Source organism: Austrofundulus limnaeus, unplaced genomic scaffold, assembly GCF_001266775.1.
Source record: "Austrofundulus limnaeus strain Quisiro unplaced genomic scaffold, Austrofundulus_limnaeus-1.0 Scaffold361, whole genome shotgun sequence".
NCBI lineage: Eukaryota > Metazoa > Chordata > Actinopteri > Cyprinodontiformes > Rivulidae > Austrofundulus > Austrofundulus limnaeus.
This window is the reverse complement of record NW_013952763.1, coordinates 426,631-433,480: the sequence shown is the minus strand read 5'-3', so window position 1 is coordinate 433,480 and position 6,850 is coordinate 426,631. Positions and strand designations below refer to the sequence as shown.

Sequence of the window (6,850 nt, the reverse complement as noted above, 5' to 3'; positions counted from 1 at the left end):
ATATATAACTTTAAACAATTTAACAGCAAAAAGTTGTCTACAACAATGTTGCAATTTCAAATGACAAACAATAATGCAAAGCAGAGAAAATGGAATTGCAGTGGTGTCAAACAAACATTGTTAAAGATACTCAGATTTAAAAACATGAACAATAATATGTGATTTACACAATGATTAATAAAAACTGTGGAAAGTGAGATATTACCTTCTGTTGATACAAAAACCTAACATTATTTTAGATAATCAGTTAGAAATTAATTTAACACAGGTTTGTAATTACATATTTTACCTAGAAATGTATTTCCTCTTGCCACTCATTCTGCTTTACTTTATCTCAATCTGACACACAAACACACAACCAAGGTGACACATCAGTCTTTAAGGGGTACTTGTATCATTAGACATTATTTGATGAATATTTACTTCAACTCTAAAACAAGACTGAAAAAAAAATACTGTAGGCTGTTTAGTTTTAACGATATATTTTGTTTTCAAAATTTATAAAAACCGCCTAAAACAGCCCACAGTGCCAAAATAAATAACAAAAAGTTATTACATTTGTTTTTCGTTTTGTGTCTTAAGTGTAATTTAATATTACATCCCTAAATATTGATATCCTGGCATGTAAAATTGTCCAACACTGAACCTTTTACAGATTAGGGTTTTATACAAATATTTTCAAAAACACAATTGTTCAAAAACAAAGCAAAGGATGTGTTGCAAACAACTCAACAACAATGCCTCTGTGCAAGTATTAATGTTTGATGGTTTAAAAATAAATTTAATCGCATTAATTCAAGGTAATTTTCGTGAGGTCTGTGACCATGTATTCCTGCTGCTCTGCTTCCTTCTAGTGGTCCCAAAGAGTATTGCATGATCAAGTGGTAAGGTTCAGTTACAAGGACTTGATAACTTTTAAGTCATCTATCTTGGAGCAGCTCTGATGAAATCTAAGTGTTGCTTTACGTTTCTCTATAAATTTGTGGTATTGATTTTGTTGGAGACAGACAAAAATAGACCACAGAGTTACACTGTTTATTAAGACAGCAGTGGTTTCATAGCTGAAATGATGTCAGAGAGTTATTGTGACGGCTAGCACCAGCCTTATAACTACTATAAATAAAATCTAGCATATTACGCTCCAATGTATTGTACAGAGAAGGTAAAAAAAAACAAATCTGCATAGCAATTTGTTCTGTTTTCTAGATAATTTTGTTTAAAACATGGCTTGTTGAACTGTAAACAGGCTTGTGTTGCACATGTTAGACAGCCAAATGTACCATACTATCAGGTTGCTTGTTTACTTCTGTGTTTTGAAACCATATAACACTCTTCAGTTTCCCCCTCCATGCTACAGAGTAGTGTGTGAGCTGTTACTCCCCTGATTGCAATCTCATTCTGCAACCGATACACCCCACATGCCTCTATGAGATCCTGATGCACTTTATCACAGAAATACATTGTGACTGAACTTAATTAATGCCCGTGTAAAGTGAGCCTTAATTGACTTACCTGACAAAGTGAGTTGGTTACATACAGTCATCATCAATCACATAAATGTTAGTCGTTTTTCTTTTGACCCCATGTCATATTTATTATTTCCAGCAGGTGGCGTCGGCCTTACAGTGAGTTTAACACAAATAGGCCTAACATGGAGAAACTTCACTCCACGTGCAAGCACATGACATCCTTGATCAGCAAGGCAAACCCAAAAGATGACAGCATAAAGTGGCACATTTGTAAGAAGAGACGATTGATTTTTTTTTCTTAAGTGATTACGGAGGCAGAATTTAATACATCGCTTTTGATTTCGGCTCCTTTCCTCGCTGGTACGTGCTGTGCAAACATGACACCGGCAGGTCAGGGCAAATGCAGCTCCCTTCAGAATCCTGCACTCATCATTTTAGCCAGACTGCTGTTGACCTGGTGCCAACGCTACAAAACAGGACAAGTAATTTAACTTGCCATCCCCGCCAACCTTGAAACGAGGGAATGGAGGGTACCTGCATCCCAATAAGGATGAGAGAAAGAGAAAGGTCACACGTAGCTTCTTTACCTGAAAAAGAACATAAAGCCTAAAGAATATCAATGCTTCTTTGAAAAGTAACGTTGTTTAGAATGGCTTATTTGATTTACAATTAAAATCCTTTGTTTTGCAAGATTCCCAAATAACATATGTGATGGAATTAAAACCATCAACGCTTACCTTTTTCTTTTCATTGCTTATTAATCTGAAACACTGAGTTTGACCTGTAGCAAAAACGTTCCTTATTAAAATAAACGGCTTTTTGTTGAGCAAGCTCCATCACAGCCACACAATCAACCTCTGTGTTTAATAAGCACGCACTCATTATGTTAGGGCAGCACAATATGATGTGCAATATCAGTGTTTAATATTGCGATGACAATAGGACTTTGGATAATTGAACAAATATTTAAGTAGGCAGTGTTGATGTTCTTCTGCTCTGGGTTCAGAGCATAAAAGCAACAACTAACAGGGGTGTAGCACCAAATTCTGGGCCGTACACTCTCGTTGTCAGTGGGCCTCTATGCATGACAGTGCACGAGGTGCATAAATAAAAAAAGGGGTATTCTTTTAAATAAAGAAGCATAAATAGGATTTTAAGCTACAATCAGATCAGATTATGAGTGGTTCTTTCATTCACCAGCTGAATTGATGCATTTGGCCTACCTGTGTTCAAATACCTAAAACATTTTGCTACATCTGGTTTGTGTACTAATGTTGTGATCCATGACACTATAGCAAAATTTGATTTAAAATCATTTATTCTTGAACTTTAGACAAACATTTGTTACATGACGTGTGCTCAGTTTAACTGTCTGTACTCATCATAAAATGATCACCAAATGTTTCTTTTGTGATGCAATAAAAGTCAAACCATATTAACTGAGATTATGTTCACCTTTATTAAACCATGTAGTGTATCAGCCTTTATACTCACTGAGAATACAGTTTGACAACCAGCCATTGTTTCATGCAACAGACACATACAGGTGGAGCTCTACAAGTGTGTTTATCCTCTCTGACAGGAGCATCAGAAAACTTGTAATGTGCGTAAAGGACTCACTGGAGGGGGGTCTGGGGGTCCTCCCCCAGAAAATTTTGAATAAAGTATTATTACTATTTCCTGATTTCTAACGTATTTTAACAGGTTGTTTAAGATAATTTTAATTACACAAATAAAGACTTAATTAGACAACTAGAGACAGATTCTTCATTAAACTAGTTACATTGTCCTGTTCTTAAACTCACGTATGGCTCAGATAATTAAATGAATGTGATAATTTATCTCAAACAGGCGGACTCCGGGACTTGCAGCAGCTCTGATGAGGCGTATTGACCACACCAAATTGTTAATATTTAAAAGTTGTAGAGCGACTGAAACTTTTAACCAGCTGAACAGGCCAGCCAGTCAGCAGGCAGACCACGGGAAACCTCCCAGTTCTGTCTGTCCGGGTCTGCCCGCAGCTCCTTCAGCTGTGTCTGGGTTACACACTTCCTTGTTGCTGTCGGGCGGACTAAACCATTTTGCGTCTCCAAGAGGGGGGCCCCCCAGAATGTCCAATATGGTGTGGACAGTAAAATAAAGTTCATTCTCAGCTTATATTATCAGTATATTTGAAATAAATTACTTCACCAAGTAATTGAAGGGCCCATTTCATTTGGGAAAAAATAAATAAATAAAATCAGGACTTCCAAGGGCCCCTCTCCCTTCATGGGCCCTGGGTAGTCAGGTCCACATTTCCCCCCACTTCCACACCCATGACAACTAATGCATCATTTCCATTCCAACAGGGCAGTTTTATTTTTTTTTTAAATTGCAATTAGACACAGTTGCTTTAATAGCAGGGAAACAAGCATGCAATACAGTTTCTTAATGACTTTAAAACATTCTCCCCCATTAAACATTTTCTGATGCTTTAAATACTGAAGAACGTCCATTACTATCATTTTTTAAAGGAGCAATATCATATAAAATCAACTTTTTGGAGTTTTATATCATGTTATAATGTTATCCTCTCATCAAAAACATGCCCAAAGTCTTGCTTTGACTCATTCATGCATGTTTGAGGAAATCCTGTAGTGTCCTGAGGCAGCAGGCAGGGGAGCAAAAATGACCAGTTGGGACTAGAACCGCCTTTTGGGACGAGCTCCTCCTCTGGGCTGTGTCTCCAAACCGAGCTTCCTCATCACAGAGCACATCCACCTGTCCCAATGCTGAAATGGGCAAGACAGAAGCTGAAAGAGGTTCTTAAAGAGACAGAGGACAATTTCAAGGCGTTTATAAACAGATATGATGAGAAGTCACGTTTATTTTCTTTTTAAACATATTAAAAGCAGTTTAATAACATGACATAGTTACTTTTATTATGGTATAGATTTTAAATACAAAATATTGCCCCTTTAAAATAAACAATAAAAACATCTGAAAATTGCTTGTCTAACATTTTCTCCACTGACCAAGTGGTTATGATTTAATGTGGTATCTCAGGTCCATTTTGTTTATCAGGCTGATGCTGACAAAATGCACAAATGCAAACATCTGAGCCAACCATTTACTGCAGTGTACACAACCTTTTTTTTGTGATATGCTATTGCACAGGTTGTTTTTGCAATGACAATACATTTGCGTTATATTTTGCAGCTCTACACGTCTACACAGCTCTAAACTGCAGTATATATACTGCAGTTTAAGTCAACACGTGTAAGCTTTATCAGTTATTGACAGGAATAAGATATTGACCCAGTCTCTAAGAGGGGCTAAAAAGAAAACACAGCAGCTAAATAACTATCTGTTTTTATTGTGTAAAACGCAACATTTAGTTCTCCTGTCAGTTGGGTTTACCAACTCAGGAAGTGTGACAAGAATGTTGCATTTAATCTATCGCCACTTTTGTTAACATTGCAGACCTCAAGATTTTTTTTTCAAAAGACTAAGCAGGAAGTTTAAAGAGAGAGAGAGCTTTGTCACTATGTGGCAATGCAGCCATTTTGTCATACTTTCTCATCCTTCCTATGACAATGATGATGTTGAAGAGCAAACTTAACAAATGTTTAGTTGCTTTACAGAACGTTGCTAATGTCTTCTGGGCAAGACACATTCCTAACCTCATCTCTCATCATCCAGAGCAATCGAATGTACTAATGTCCTCCTCTTACCATGTGATGTGATGTAATCTGATTGTAATTACATCCATAACTTGTTCATTTGGCATCCGAAATAACCCTGGTGAAAACATCTTGGGTCAGGGTTCGGTATTGGTCATAAAATCTAAATATAATGCTCCAAGAGACTAAGTTGTTTTGCAGAGCTGTGCGGTCGCTTGTCTGGCAAGAATACACACTTGACTAAGAAGACTGAAAACGGAGTGGGTGCAGCTTAGGTGAGAGAGTCTGCTATTGAGACTGTTCATGTTTTTTTTGTGAAACGATGCAATATTTATGAATAAGATATCTGAATAGAATTTGTGTTTAATGCTTTGTCCAATGTTTTCAAACGAGAGCTGTTTTACTTTCCCCAACTCTTTGCAARGTCTGTAATGACACAGCTAAAAACCACACCAGCATTTACCAGCATGTATTACAACTTAGTAATCACAGGCTGTGTTCATCCTTTCCTCTTTATTCCAGCTCAGATTTTATCTCTTTTTTTTTCTGAAATCATCATGTTTCTGACTCTCCCTCCTCCAGCACACTCCATGTTTATCTTTTTTTTCTGAGCGAGACCAGTTCAGCGCAGTGTAAGACTGCGCTACTGGAGAAAGTGTTGACTTTACTGCACAGACTTGTGCTCTGTAGGGGAGCAGACTGTTATTTATGGCTCAAGGCCTCGTGTGATTGGCTGCCGAGGGATATAATTATGTGTGGCACTTGTAAGAATTAGAATAGGTTTCATGTTGAGTTGACTTGTTGCTGGGTTACTAAGTGAATATAATTTCGACAGGTTTTCAAACAATTTTCTTGTGTACTTATGGTCAGCTCATAAAACAAAAGTGTTAGTCAACATTGACTAAAGGTCTATTCTTTAATGATGTCAGAACTGCGTACAGTGCGTAGCGCTGTGTTTAATCGTAGGAGCTAGAAAAGCGTYGGAAATGTTTTTGTAGATGTGTTGCTTCACAAAAAGAATGAACATTTCTGAGAATTTGATAGAAGCCAGTTCCTCTCCTAAATGATCTGATATCAACAAGTGGTCTTGTGGTTAGGGCTGTGTTCACACAGGAAGAAGGCTCCTGGTTTAGCTGTGGCTTTTTTTTTTTTTTTGCGCATGTTCTCGCTGCATGCTTTTTATGAGTTTACTCCAGGTCAGGGATAGTCGATCCCGGTCCTCGGGGGGCCGCAACCCTGCACGTTTTTACTTGTTTCTCTGCTCCAACACACCTGATGTGAACGAATGGATGATTTTCAGGCTTCTGCAGAACTTGGAAGAGGTTATTCACTGACTGAATCAGGTGTGTTAGAGAAGGGGGAAAAGGTAAAAAAGGCAGGTGTAAAAATGCATGAATGGTTGGATGATATTGGAAAAACAATGGATGGTAGACCGAATAAAATGGGTGTGTGAAATTAGTCGTTTGAATGTTGTGCAGCTCATTAAAAATACCACGAAACTCAATAAATAAATAAATAAATAAAACACTTCTGTGAAAAWAAGACCTTTCTACACCAAAAGAGTTAACAAAAATTGCAGCAGACTCTCTGTCCTCACTATTCAGGGTGGTCGGACAGGGACCTTGAAAAGGCTAATGGGATTATGCCAGTCTGAATGGATCTTTTCTGGTGTGTGTGTGTGTGTGTGTGTGTGTGTGTGTGTGTGTGTGTGTGTGTGTG

General features: G+C 37.7%; 1 long non-coding RNA gene across 1 annotated transcript in view; it reads right to left on the bottom strand.

Annotated features, from left to right (window-relative positions):
• Positions 1–4,150: 4,150 nt before the first annotated feature.
• The window catches only part of LOC106528148 (uncharacterized), a 5,427-nt gene continuing 2,727 nt past the window's right edge, over positions 4,151–6,850 (bottom strand). Inside the window, exon 3 of the long non-coding RNA XR_001311469.1 lies at positions 4,151–4,240. This is a non-coding gene — a long non-coding RNA (uncharacterized LOC106528148). The remainder of the gene's footprint in view (positions 4,241–6,850) is intronic.